Source organism: Artemia franciscana, chromosome 6 (genome assembly GCF_032884065.1).
Source record: "Artemia franciscana chromosome 6, ASM3288406v1, whole genome shotgun sequence".
In the NCBI taxonomy this organism is placed as follows: Eukaryota; Metazoa; Arthropoda; class Branchiopoda; order Anostraca; family Artemiidae; genus Artemia; species Artemia franciscana.
Window position 1 is genome coordinate 17,887,867 of NC_088868.1, and position 15,202 is coordinate 17,903,068.

At 35.3% G+C, this 15,202-nt stretch overlaps 1 protein-coding gene across 3 annotated transcripts in view; it reads left to right on the forward strand.

The window, feature by feature from the left end:
• LOC136028132 (dual specificity calcium/calmodulin-dependent 3',5'-cyclic nucleotide phosphodiesterase 1-like) overlaps positions 1-15,202 on the forward strand; it is a 318,548-nt gene that overhangs the window by 54,263 nt on the left and 249,083 nt on the right. Inside the window, exon 1 of one of the 3 annotated variants that reach the window (XM_065705779.1) lies at positions 379-570. The exons of the other annotated variants lie outside the window; for them this stretch is intronic. The gene's annotated coding sequence lies outside the window, so the exon portion shown is untranslated. Of the gene's footprint in view, positions 1-378; positions 571-15,202 lie in introns of those variants that run through there. 3 annotated transcript variants of the gene reach the window in all.

Consider the following 15,202-nt stretch of genomic DNA (forward strand, 5'->3'; position numbering starts at 1 on the left):
ATGAAAGTAAGGAGCAACATTAAAACTTAAAGAATTTTTTTCTTTTCCTCCTGAACGCCCCGCTCTTTACGCTAAAGTTTTTTACTGTTTTAAAAATAGAGTTAAGAGAGAAAGTCAAACTTTAGCGTAAAGAGCGGGGCGTTGAGGAGGAAAAGCCCCTTTCATATACAGAATAATTTCTGTTCGTTTTAAGTTTTAATGTTGCTCCTTACTTTCATTTAAAAAAACTTGTTTTTTTATTTAATTATATCAGGAAGCTACTTCAGCCATACTGTGAAGCTCTGCTAATCGTGCATGAGTAAAAAGCGCCTCTGCTATCCTCGCTATCATCTCAGAAATAAACTCCTTTAGTGCTTCACTTGCTTGTCAGTGACGTCAAATGTGAAATGAAATGAATGAAGTGTAATTGGTTGTTTGTATTATTCGGTCAGTTTTGGTTTGGTTTTGGCGTTGTTAAGGTTTTGTTTGGATGGTTGTATTGTGTTGAAGATATGGACGAAAATAATGCCATAAATTCAAGGATAGTAGATGAAACTTATGACGTTCATTGGTCAAATATTTTCTTTTATGGTATGTCAAACGCTTATATTTATTTCTGCACGGTGTTAATTTAGAGAAATATAGGAGAGGGACAAAACAAAATTTTTAAAGTCTAGGTTGACAATGTTTTTTTTTTGTTTTTTTTTTCAATGAAAACGCAAAAGAGAACACTTCTATGAAAATGCCAAAAAAGCCAAAGAAAAAAATGCAACGGAAAATCCCCCCAAAATTTCGGAATCTAGGGGAGAGGCAATGCTTCATTTACTGATGAGAGTGGGCATTGGCAGATCCAGAGTGTTATCTGGAATGACTTTTTTTGCTCGATAAATTCGCATAGATGTAGATTATGTGGTTAAAATGCAGCCTTGACAAGTGGGGGCACTGGTGGATCCAAGGGGCCGGGGAGACCACAGGCCATCTCCAAGAAATTTTTGGCGCCATCTTATCCTGTTTTTTCTTCTTTTTTACTCCTTTTTTGGAATAAGTTTGTCAATTTGGTCAATTATTGGCCCCTGGACCCCTCAAGATTTTGCTCATTGGCACCCTTGTCACATTGGGCCACCCCCAAGATTTTGCTCTAGATCCATCCCTGAATGGGGGGTGTCTTCCCCTGGATCCACCATTAGTGGTTTATGGGTAGACCAAGCAGCGAAAAAGGCCAAACTAGAGAACATGTATTGAACGGTGTAAAATTTAGTATCTCGAAAATAAGGAGATTTTGAAAGTTTAGGAGAGAAGTGCCTTCTTGGGATGGGTAAGTCATGTGGAAGAATTGAGTTTTGAACCGAATAACAAACCGAAGAGGCGGTAGACAGGTCCCCATAGATGTATGCAAATTTTGCTAATTGTTTAGCTACTGAGTGGTGAGCTTTGTAATTGTTACGAGTAAAAGCCTGAACAATCATGGCAGCTCCATTAAAACAAGCGTGAATACTTACGTATATCATTCCTAATAGTGTATGAGTTTACTCTACCACCCTCCTGAAGCAATACTATATATGCTTCCAATATATTTTGCGGGACTCTTCTTGTTATTTTATGGGAATCAGATTTAGTGGTAGGCACCTCCAGAAGGAAAAACTACAAAATTTTGAAAACCACTTTAGAAAATTCTAAAAAAAACTAGCATTCCTAGAAAGCCCATCACTTTACCCCCTCTCCCCTAATGTGCAAATATGTAGCCCAAATAACATTATTAAATTTTCTTCGATTGTTGCCATTGCCCTTGCTTGTTTGGCGTTAAATAAATTTGAAGATAAGAAATCGCCTATGGAAAATTGATTGAGTATAATTATTTCAGGCTGTTTATTTGCACGTTGGGAAGAGGGGGCCGGTAAAGTAAATTAATATGTTTTTTTTTTAATGATTTAAGACCTTATTTTAGAAATCTTAAAAATAGTTTTCGGAATTTTATAATGTTTTCTTCTGGAGTGTTTCCTTCCAACTACTAAAATAGTAGCTGTTACGGTCAATTGTCGGGAAGAAAAAAAAATAGAAATAAGGAAGTGTTTGTATTTGATAGGGTTTCACAGTATTTGTTTAACAAATACTGTAAACCTTCTTGTATCTCTATCGACTTTGGGAATAGAAATAATGATTATACTGATGGTGTCCATTTAGTTCGTCGAATGAGAGAAAGGTCTAAACAGTTGCTTTGAGCTTCTGTCAGCACCCCTTAATCGTATGGGTCTTTAAAAACTATTAAATCTGAATTTTATTTCTAATATTCAAGTTGGATTGTCCTCTTTCCGTTGATTTGATTGTGTATTAATCAAAAAATGAGATTAAGTGGCCAGGAATCTCATTTGCGATATTCCCTTTTCAAATGTTAATGATTGCATTAGTAATGTCCGAGTGCATATGGTAGGGTTTCTCCTAATCGCTGTCTATTTTACCGTAGGGTGCTAGGATACCTTTAGGCTGCTTCTTGCGTTCTTTCTGTTTTTATGGCACTTGGTATTAACCAAGTGACATAGCAATCGCAAATTCTGTCGGTCTGTCTGTCTGTCGGTCCCGGTTTTGTTACTTTTGGCACTTCCAGGTAAGCTAGGACGATGAATTTAGGCAGGCTTATCAGGGACCGGACCAGATTAAATTAGAAATAATCATTTTCCCGGTTTGACCATCTGGGGGGCGAGTGGGGGGCCGGCTAATTCGGAAAAAATAGAAAAAATGAAGTATTTTTAACTTACGAACGGTTAATCAGATCTTAATGAAATTTGATGTTTGGAAGGATATCTAGTCTTAGAGCTGTTATTTTAAACATCGACTGGATGTGGTGATATTGGTGGGGGGGGGGAAATCTAAAATCTTGGAAAACACTTAGAGTGGAGGGATCGGGATGAAACTTGGTGGGAAAAATAAGCCCAAGTCCTTGATACATGATTGATATGACCGGGACAGATCCGCTCTATTTGGGGTTGTTGAGGGGGGGTAGGGGGTAATTCTGAAAAATTAGAAAAAGAGGTATTTTTAAACTACGAACGGGTGATCGGATCTCAATGAAATTTGACATTTAGAAGGATATTGTGTCTCAAAGCTCTTATTTTCAATCCCGACCGGATCTGGAGACATTGGGGGGGAGTTTGGGGGAACCTAAAATCATGGAAAACGCTTAGATTGGAGGGATCGGGATGAAACTTGGTGGGAAAAATAAGCAGAAGTCTTAGATACGTAATTGACATAATTGGAACGGATCCACTCTATTGAGGGAGGGGTGAATTCTGAAAAATTCGAAAAAATGACGTATTTTTAACTTACGAAGGAGTGATCGGATCTTCATGAAACTTCATATTTAGAAGGACCTCATAACTCAGATTTAAAGTTTACAATTAAAGTTTTTAATTGTTTTAAAAATAGAATTGTGGCAAAGAGTCAAACTTTAGTGTAAAGAGCAAGGGATTGCGGAGGGGACAACCCATTTCGTATACGAAGTAATTTCTGTTCGTTTTAAGTTTTAATTTCGCTCCTTACTTTCAGTTAAAAACACTAGTTTTTTTATTTAATTTCTGAACGTTTTTGAATTAATGCATGTTTGATTTTGGCTCTGCGCACATAAACTATTATAATGAAATTTGCATATTAATTTTTTTTTTTGCTAAATGACTTTCTCTTAGTTTTGATCAGACGATTTTGAGAAATAAGGGGTCGGGAAGGAGGCCTAGTTGCCCTCCAATTTTTCGGTTACTTAAAAAGGACAACTAGAACTTTTCATTTTTTAACGAACGTTTTTATTAGTAAAAATATATGTAACTTAAGAATTAACTTACGTAACAAACTTTTATATTCTTATATTTTTATTATGAATATGAGGGGGTTTGTTCCCTCGTTTATACCTCGCTCTTTACACTAAATCTTAAGTTTTGTCCCAATTCTTTAAGAATGATTCCTGAATCATAAAGGCCGTAGAATAAATAGTTGAAATTACTTGAAATACTTTAGCATAAAGAGCGAGGTATTTATCTCCTCCTAAATACCTCGCTCTTTATGCTAAAGTATTTTTAGAACCCCTCATATGCGTAATAATCTCTGTTCGTTTTAGGTTTTAATGCTACTCCTTACTTTCACTTGAAAAAACTTTTTCATGTTTATTTTTTCATTGTTTTTTTTTAAGTACTGCTAAAAAATCCTGCACCCTGTTCGTTGAATTTCTCTTCCCTCATGACATTTTCCTCCAGGGAAAGATCCTCTCACATATCCCTCTCCCCTCAACCCAACCCCCAAACCAAAAAAATTCCCCTAACGTCTGTACACTTTCCAATAACCATTACTGTATGTAAACCCTGGTCAAAGTTTGTAACTTGCAGCCCCTCCCCCAGGGACTGTGTGGGAACAATTCATCCCCAAAGACATAGTTATTATGGTTTCCAACTATGCAGAACAAAATAGCTATCCCAAATTTTGATCCGTTGACTTTGGGAAAAAATGAGCGTGGGAGGGGGCCTAGGTGCCCTCCAATTTTTTTGATCGCTTAAAAAAGGCACTAGAACTTTTCATTTCCGTTAGAATGAGCCTTGCAACATTCTAGGACCACTTGGTCGATACGATGACCCCTGGAAAAAAAAATAAACACGCACCCGTGATCTGTCTTCTGGCAAAAAATACGAAATTCCACATTTTTGTAGATAGGAGCTTGAAATGTTAGATATAGGGTTCTCTGATACGCTGAATGCGATGGTGTGATTTTCGTTAAGATTCTATGATATTTAGGGGGTGTTTCCCCTATTTTCCAAAATAAGGCAAATTTTCTCAAGCTCGTAACTTTTGATGACAAAGACTAAATTTGATGAAACTTATATATTTAAGACCAGCATGGGAATTAGATTCTTTTGATGTATCTTTTAGCATCAAAATTCCGTTTTTTAGAGTTTCGTTTACTATTGAGCCGGGTCGCTCCTTACTACAGTTCGTTAACACGAATTGTTTGATTTGATATTTAGAAGGATCTTGTGCTTTAAAGATCTAATTTTAAATTCCGACTAGATCCTGTGACATTGGGGGGAGTTGGAGGGGGAAACCGAAATTCTTGGAAAACGTGAAAATTGGGGTATTTTTATCTTAAAAATAGGTGATTGGGTCTTAATGAAACTTGGTATATATATATATATATATATATATATATATATATATATATATATATATATATATATATATATATATATATATATATATATATATATATATATATATATATAGAAGGATCTTATGTCTCAGATGCTCCATTTTCGACTCGAATTTGGATCCGGGGACATAGGGGGTTGGAGGAGGGAAACAGAAATCTTGGAAAACGCTGAGAGTGGAGAGATCGGGATGAAACTTGATGGGAAGAATAAACACAAGCTCTAAATACGTGATTTTCATAATTGGAATGGATCCATTCTCTTTGGTGGAGTTGAGGGGGGGGGGGTTAATTTGGAAAATTTAGAAAAATTGAGGTATTTTTAACTTAAGAACGGGTGACCGGATCTTAATGAAATTTGATGTTTAGAAGGAATTCATGTCTTACAGCTCTTGTTTCAAATCCTGACCAGTTCTGTTGACATTGGGGGGAGTTGGAGGGGGATATCTCGGAAAACGCTTGGAGTGGAGGATCGGGATGAAGCTTGGTGGATGGAATAAGCAAATGTCCTTAATACGTGATTGACATGACCGTACTAGATTCGCTCTCTTTGGGGGAGTTGGGGGGAGGGGCTCAGTGATTTGGCGTATGGTGCTTCTGGGCGTGCTAGGACGATGAAAATTAGTAGGCGTGTCAGGGAGCTGCATAAATTGACTCGATAAAGTCGTTTTTCCAGATTTGACCATCTGGGGGGCTGAAGGGAGAGGAAAAATTAGAAAAAATGAGGTATTTATAACTTACGAGTGGGTGATCAGATCTTAATGAATTTTGTTATTTAGAAGGACATCGTGAGTCAGAGCTCTTATTTTAAATCCTGACCGGCATTAAGCCTCTGATTTTTCCTTTTAAATCAATTTATTGATTCTTAGAATTTTTCCATATGAGCTCTTGGCTCTTAGCTCTTCTTGCCTCGTCACAATTGCCATATGAGCTCTTAGCTCTTGTTTAAAGTTTCATTTACTATTTAGCTGGGTCACTCCTTACTACAGTTCGTTACCACAAACTGTTTGAAAAGTACTATATTGGATAAAGTTTTGTCCTTAATGGATAGGGTTGCCAAAACACATTCGAGTTAAGGATGATTTAACATTCAGGGCAGGGCTTCCACTTCTCATGTTTTCCCATGAGATCTCATGTTTTCGGAAGATTTCTCATGCGAAAAAAATTTGCCTCATGTTCTCAAGTTTTTAGAGGTTTTCTCATGTTTTTTTCTTCTCATATTTACCTTCATTCGATATAATCCCCCGTTTTCTGTTGATTTGAGCTCTGTCCAACTTGACGTTTATGATCTTTTGCAATTTTCTGTCAAACTGCAAAATGTGTCTTCATTGTCCATAGGGAATTTCATTTCCGCGAACCTTAATTAATGAATTTGTCGGCAGCTTGTCCCGTGACTATCCATTGTTGTGTTCAAAAAAGGGTTGATTTGATTTGATTGTCAGTTTATAACTTCATCTGATTTGATCAGATCAGGTTCACTGGATAATTTGTGTACAATAAGGACGTTCTTTACCTTACGCGAAAGGATTTTTTTTAAGGGTAAGTACTAAATTTACTGGAACTGGACAGTTATACATCCCTGGACGTGTGCAACCCAAGAAGTAGGCCACTGACCTCTCCTAGGGGGTAGGCGGCTTTTATACTTCTATTATCTGTTGTTTTTTTTTTTTTTTTACCAAAATAACATGTTTTAACTTGAAACCAGTTCTTAACCTGTTGCCAGTTCAAGAATTCTATAGTACAAATTTGAATACACTATTCTCACGGGTCTTATAGATATTCGGTATTTGCCAGACTCATAGCCTAGTTTATGTCAAAATAACGATTTTGAGTGCCGGTAAAATCGGCTTCACAATATAGGAGGATGGCTTTTAAGATGTGGGCCAAAACCAGCCATACCAAATCTGTTTTCAAAGGGAAAAATCTGTTTTCAAAGTGCCGATGTGTTTAGAGTTTATGTCACTGTGTTCAAAGTGTATTAAGAGTGTTTTATTTTACTTTTCTAAGTGTGTTATTTTGTTCTGTTTTGGGGAGACCGGAAATCGCGAAAAACGGATAGAATGGAGGGATCGATGCATCAAGAACCCGATCAAACTGACTTGTAAATAAAATTTTACTCGGTCCGATAGTCGTAGGGGAGTGGAGGAAGGGGGGGGGGGGTCCGGAATATTGAGGCATGAATAAATTTGGGAACGGGTGACCGGGGAGTAGAGCCCCCCCTCATCTTTTTCCAGAATTCCCCGAAATTCCGGAAACCTGAAAGTTCAAAAGCCCCCTTTTCCCGGATTATTTTGATATACTTTCGGACCGGTTCGTATTCCAGATGACATGAAGAAGACGTCAAAGAATAATCTGGAAGCCCAGACTCCGGAAGTTCCGGGAGGTGAAGACTGGACTAAAACATGTTTTAACTCTAAAACATGTTTTCGATTCTACTTTGTTCTGTCTCTCTATTACTGACATTTTTACCACCAACACAAGTTGTATTGGTGGTATTATACAACTGGTATGTAAGACAAAAAAGCTGTTTTTTCCCTATATATGTTTTTTTTATTCGCTGGTGACTTCTTTAACCCATTTTCGGGCTCATTAGTGGCTAGTTTTTCCTCATCATTGTAGACTCCCCAAAACTTGTTCGGGAGTCAGATTCTAGTAAGAAGTAAGCGGGATGTGGTAAATAGATGAGACCAAGAATCTCCCTTGTAGGTGCAACACCAAACCAGCACAAAACCCCAGTGAGTAAAAATCAGATACTACTAGGAGTGCAGAATACGTGTCTATTAGTTGAAAGCTGAGTTTAAATAGAAATGAGTGATATAATGATCTGCTGCCAAATTTGGGTTTCGTTTGAACACTGAATTCAAAATATAAACAAAAGAAAATTCTCATGCAAAATCTCATGTGTTTCAAGTTTCAACGTTCTCATGTTTTCTCATGTTTTTTGGCTATGATAATATGTTTTTGACAATTTCGAAGTGGAAGCCCTGATTCAGGGTGCATTTGAGCCTCTATATGCTCTATATCAAGTGATCTTATTTGGGAAGCAACGATAATCGGAAAGCACTGCTGTCTATCATATGAAAGTTGATATACTGTCGCCGCAAAACCTATTCTATTCTATAGTATTGACAATAATATGGTTCACAGCAGTGTTCAACATAGCTGTAGATCGTAATACTATGCTATCATTGTCAACAATATTTGCAGCGCAGAAGCTGATTAAATTAAACTAATAAGCTAAGCATTTTAGTAGTAGTTCATGTCAAATAAACGAAGTAATATGATGCTTTATGAACCTCTTGTTTTTAATTTTTTAATGTTAGTATAATTATACATTAAAATGTACACTATCCTAACAATCTACTTTGAGATGGCAACAAACGACAAAAAATAAAACAAAAAATAGGCCATACTACATTATTCAAGAAAAAGAAGAAAATGTAAAGAAATAAGACAGACAGAGGCATGCCTTGCCAAAGTTTATAGACCTAATAAAAAGCAGAGTTAAATTTCTCCTCCCTGCTCCTTTGTATTATGCCAAATTTTTTATTGAAAGTTTTTGTAATGAAATTTGGCAAACGATCCTAAACAGGATGTTCTTTTTTGTGTAGTTTTTTTTCCTTTTTTGTTTAATCTGGAAATGTCCAAATTTCTTGAGGAATTGTCATTTGAAGACATCTTAATTTTTACGTCAAACATTCAGTCAGTCCAGCTTAATGAATTTTTGTTAATTAAATCTTATGTCATATAGGTTCTTGAGCATAATCTCATTTCACAACGACAAGAGTGTTTTTATGTGTCTTTTCAGAAGAAAATATTGAAGCATATAAAATACGTCATATTTCTGTACCTTCAGATTTCTTTCATGAAAATTTCTTCGTCGTCTACCACTGAACCGTTAATTCGTTTGACGTTTCTTTCATCCAACTATGCCTTTCTTCTTTTGAAAAAGAAGAAAGGCACGCTTGTACAAAAATTCCAACATTTACTTGGCCGAGCATCTTGTTTTGAAAATTTAGAGAAAAAGAAAAGAGGAAAAGATAAGTATGGGAGAGTGTACAAGCAAAATGTAAAAAATAAAAGGAAGCGGGAAACCGTTTAAATATCATTTTTACTCTTCAGCGAAGAAACACCGGACAACAACAGTTGAAACTGTGATTTTGATTGAAGCGGATTTCGATGGTAATAAAAGTGGCCTATCTCATCGTAAATGCTCGGCTATTCTATACGGCTAAAATCACCTCGTTGATTAGCTGTACCCTATACCCGGAGAAGATGTGCTGATGATGATGTCAACAAAGATCTTAAAAAGAGGTTAAATTAGAAATCCAAAACAAGACAAGAAAAAATTGGTTCTACAGAAAACTAAAAATGATCAAGACAAAAATCTCCACTAAATTAGAAATTGACACTATTTGAATTTAATTAGAATTAGAAAATAATTATCTCTAATTCTATAATAATAATAAATAATAATTAAGACTAATTAGAAGTTAAGTTTGAATGTAAAACTTTTCAAAATCGAAAGATCGGCCTTTATTTAAAATAGCACTGTACTTTTTTTAGCTTCTTAAAACAATTAAACAAAAAGAACAAGTTTTTTTTAAATGAAAGTAAGGAACGACATTAAAACTTAAAACGAACAGAAATTACTCCGTATATGAAAGGGGCTTTTCCTCCTCAACGCCCCGCTCTTTACGCTAAAGTTTGATTCTTTCTCTTAACTCTACTTTTTAAAACAGTAAAAAACTTTAGCATAAAGAGCGGGGCGTTGAGGAAGAAAAGCCTCTTTCATATACGGAGTAATTTCTGTTCGTTTTTAAGCTTTAATGTCGCTCCTTACTTTCATTTAAAAAAACTTGTTTTTTTTGTTTAATTTCTGGACGTTTTTGAATTAATGCATGTTTTGATCTTGGCTCTCCGCACATAAATAATTAAAACGAAATTTGCATATTAATTTTTTTCTGCTAAATAGCTTTTTCATAGTTTCAATCGGAAGATCTTGAGAAAAAATGAGCGAGGGCGGAGGCCTAGTTGCCCTCCAATTTTTTGATTACTTAAAAAGGCATTAAATTTTTTTGATTACTTAAAAAGGCAAAGTTTGTAACTTGCAGCCCCTCCCACGGGGACTGCGGGGGAGTAAGTCGTCCCCAAAGGCATAGTTATTGGGTTTTTCGACTATGGTGAATAAAATTGCTATATCAGAATTTTGATCCGGTGACTTTGGGGGAAAATGAGCGTGGGAGGGGGCCTAGGTGCCCTACAATTTTTGGGTCACTTAAAAAGGGCACTATAACTTTTTATTTCCGTTAGCATGAGCCCTTTTGCGACATTCTAGAACCACCGAATCGATACGATCACCCCTGAAAAAAAAACAAAAAACAAACAAATTAACACGCATCCGTGATTTGTCTTCTGGCAAAAAATGTGGAATTCCGCATTTTTGTAGATAGGGGCTTGAAACTTCTACAATAGGGTTCTCTTATACGCTGAATCTGATGGTGTGACTTTCGTTAAGATTAAACTCGATTAAATTCGATTCTTTTGATGAAACTATTAGTATCAAAATTCCATTTTTTAGGATTTCGGTTACTATTGGGCCGGGTCGCTCCTTACTACAGTTCGTTACCACGAACTGTTTGAAAACATTGTATTTGGACAATTTCTTTTCTATGGTGAACAGACTTATAGACAGATGGACAAAACATAAACATGAAATCAAACCTAATATAGATACATTCCGGGCTCTTTGGATACCAAGCAAATTTATCTTTTTAATGACTTTTATCTTTTTAATGATTTAATTATGAATATGCACGAGTCTTGTTCCCTTCTCTGCAGTAGCCAAATTTTTGAGCGTAAAAAAATATTTGTTTTAATGTATTTGAATTTGGTTTAGAAAATGAATTATACCTGTTTTAATGTAATTGAATTTGGTTTAGAAAATGAATTATGTTTTTAGGTTTACATCCCGCCAACGCCGTATCCGAGTCCTTGATTTATGGGCGGCAGGGGATGGTACCACCAACATACTATCTTCCCGTAGTATTTATAATTGCTTTTGACTAAAAATAGGGCCATAACTCCTATCTCGAGAGTTTAAGATTTCTGCTAGCTCCTAGCTTAATTTTTACACGTTCACACTATATTCTTTACATTTTTCTAACCTATGAGTTGGAAAAAATGAGCCATGGAGAAGGGTGTTTAAATTCGGGCACCTCCTCCCCTGAATATGGCCCTACATCTTATCCTTTCAAAAGTAATATAAAATCTTGTTCAGAGGTCTTTCTATTTCTCGACAGTTGTTATCAATTGTTTTTATCCTATTTCTTAATTACTGCTGCTGTTACTGCTACTAATGTCATCATCACTTTCTCTACGACTACTCTATCCACGATTACTGCTGCTGTTGTTGCTACCGGTAGGCTACTACCCCTAAAATGTCTACTACCACTATTCCTGCCCCAACCAATTATGCCTCGGCTATATCATATAAACTATATTCTTCGACAACTGCTCCTACTCTGACTACTGCTACCTTTATCACTACTGCTTCTAAGGTAGAAGTGACAGGAAAAATAAACAAGATCCCAGGTAGAATTGTACTTTTATTACGGGACTTAAATACTCAAATTAGTTCACATAAGAATAGATGGCCTCCAAGCTTAGTAAAATGGGTTTAGGGAGCGAAAAAAAAAACAAGCGTAATAGACTCCCACATTTTTGTAGGTATAGTAATCTATTAATAGCCAATACGCTATTTGGTCAAACAATGGCCCACGTGTTAATATGCAGCCCACAATATGGTAAGACGATTAATCTTATTGATAATGTTATTATAAACAGAAGACTGGTAGGACTGATACAGGACATTAGGGTATGCATGAGTGCCGTTACTGATCTTAGAAGTAAAGATCACTATATGGTAATATTTCCCTTTAGGTAGATATGACGTTGATACAATCCAAGATAAAAATTTCAAATAAACTTTCCAAGAACAGTTAGATTTGAAACTAGGGAATTATGAATTTGATAATGCAAAAGACAGTCTGGACACAAGTTTGACTCTTTCTCTTAACTCTATTTTTAAAACAGTAAGAAACTTTAGCGTAAAGAGCGGGGCGTTGAGGAGGAAAAGCCTCTTTCATATACGGAGCAATTTCTGTTCGTTTTAAGTTTTAATGTTAATCCTTACTTTCATTTAAAAAAACTTGTTTTTTTATGACGTTTTTGAATTAATGCATGTTTTTATCTTGGCTCTCCGTACATATATAATTAAAACGAAATTTGCATATTAATTAATTGCAATTAATCGGAAGATTTTGAAAAAAAGGAGCAAGGGAGGAGGCCTAGTTGCTCTTCAATTTTTTGATTACTTAAAAAAGCAACTAGAACTTTTAATTGTTTACAAACGTTTTCATGGTAAAAAATATGCGTAACTTACGAATTAATTTACGCAACGAACTTCTATACTTGTATGTTTTTATTGCGTGTATGAGGGGGTTCAACCCTCGTCGATACCTCGCTCTTTAGCCTAAAGCTTAAATTTTGTCCCAATTCCTTAAGAATGGGCTCTGAGTCACAAAGGCCGTAGAATAAGTAGTTGAAATTACTAAAAATACTTTGGCGTAAAGAGTGAGGTATAACGAGAAGGTAAGCCCCTCATATGCGTAATAATTTTGTTCGTTTTAAGTTTTAATGCTGCTCCTTACTTTCAGTAGAAAAAACTTTTCATAATTATTTTTCATTGTTTTTTCAAATAATGCTAGAAAATCCTGCGCCCCCTTCATTGAAATTCTCTTCCCCCATGTTGATGTAACTATTGGCATCAAAATTCCATTTTTTAGAGTTTCGGTTACTATTGAGCCGGGTCGCTCCTTACTACAGTTCGTTACCACGAACTGTTTGATGTCTAACTAAGTCCAGCCGTAATTATTATATTATTTTTGTAATGAATATAAATTATATTAATTTTGTAAATTATATAATATAAATTTTATAAATATAAATATTATAAATTTCATAATAAAATATAAATTTTGTAAATTAATGTAAATTCTTTTTGTAATAATATAATATTATTATTGTAATTAATAATTATTTTTGTTATAACGTTTTGCCTTCTCTTGGTTGTAGTATCGGTTTTAATTTTTTGTGTGTAAATATTTCAAGGTCTAAGAGATAAGTGGGAAGCACTGTTATCTTTCCTGTGTGCTAATGAATGTTGCCCATTTGATGTAAAAGGACTAACTGAAACATGGCTTTCAGAAAGTGATGATCTAGCAGTATATGACCATCCCGACTACACTGCTATTCATATCCCAAGAATGCCAACTAAGTGTTGAGGAAGAATTTCATTGTTTATTAAATATATGCATAAGTTTGTCAGAAGGCCTGACCTTGAAGGTCTTTTTTCATCAGTATCTAATAGTAGAATGGTTTACTCATTGATTGCTGATATAAAAAACCCGATGATAAAGTGTGAGACAATATGTTTATTTTATAAGCCCCCTCCTTTCTCTATACACCTGTTTTGTGAATTATTTGATGAACTATCTCAAGTAGGAAGTTTCCCAAAAAAATGTGGGTTTATTCTTGGTGACTTGAACTGTAATTTGTTAAAAATTGGAGAAGACAAAGAATCATACGATTTATTTGATATCTTATCTTCATCAGGACTTCTGCCAACTAAATTTTTCTCTCATGTTTTGACCCTGTTAGATATTCATCTACTCTAATAGACGAAATTTGCTTTTCGTTTTCTTCTTGTTTAAAAATCTCCTCTGAAATTATTTTTCTGATCTCTCTGGCCATTTTCCCATTTTTTATTCCTTTTTTAGAAATTATACTGATAAAAATATTTCTAAACGAATTTTGTGCCTTCATGTGAATGATTAGTTGAAAATACTTAGCGATAAAGATGTTAATATTGCTAGTAAAATTTTCACTAACGCGTATAGAAGTTTTGGTGGATAAGAATTTCTCAGTTAAAAAACGGCGAAAATGTCTGACCCTGAAGTGCCCGTGGATGACAGTAAGTCTAAATAGGTGTACACATAAGAAAGTGTCGTTATTTAGAATTGCATGTAAAAGTAAGCGTCCTGATGATTTCGCAAAGTATAAGTCTTATAAAAATGTCCTGACGTCTGCCATAACAATTGTGGAAACGATGTATTTTGCAAATAGTATTGATGAATGAAAAGATAACTTACGCAAGGTCTGGTCAGTCATTAACGAAGTACTTTCCTGCTGGAAGTCACAACGATCTACATCTCAATACAAAAGTACCGACAACTCACCCATCAACAATGAATCAGCAACGAGCTAATTCAACACCTACTTCACTACCCTGCCTTCAGTAGACATCCCTGGTGACCAGGTCATAAGCAACATCCCCATTGCCAGAATATTTTTTTCTCACTCCTTGTAATGAAATAGAAATTCAAAATATTATCTTCCTTCTTCCCAGTTCTCGTTCACTTGATCATTTTGGCCTAAATAATTATGTCGCTAAAAATATATCAGAGTTTATCTCTGTTCCACTTGCACATTTCACAAATCTGTCTTTCTCCTCCGGTGCATTTCCTGATATCTTTAAAGTAGCTAAAGTTATCCCAGTGCATAAGAAAGGAAATGTGTACTGTTATATCTTACTATAGGCTCATTTCTATTCTTCCTGTTTTTTTTTTTTTTTATGATCCTGGAAAAAGTTATGCATAAGAGACTTTCTTCTTTCCTATTTAGCACCAATACCTCTAAAGGAAAGCCTTTAATAACTTCTCATCAGTATGGCTTCCGGCCAAGCTTTTCTACTTCGCATGCAATGACTGACGCCACTGAATTTTTGTGTACTAATCTGAATAAAGGATTACGTGTACTTGGCCTATTTTTAGATTTTTGGAAGGCTTTTGATATGGCTGACCATTCTCTATTTGCATCTAAACTGAACCATTTAGTGAGTGCATGTTGATCCACTTCATTGGCTCAAATCTTATCTTACAGGAAGATACCAGAATGTGTCCATTAATTCTACATATTCTCAAC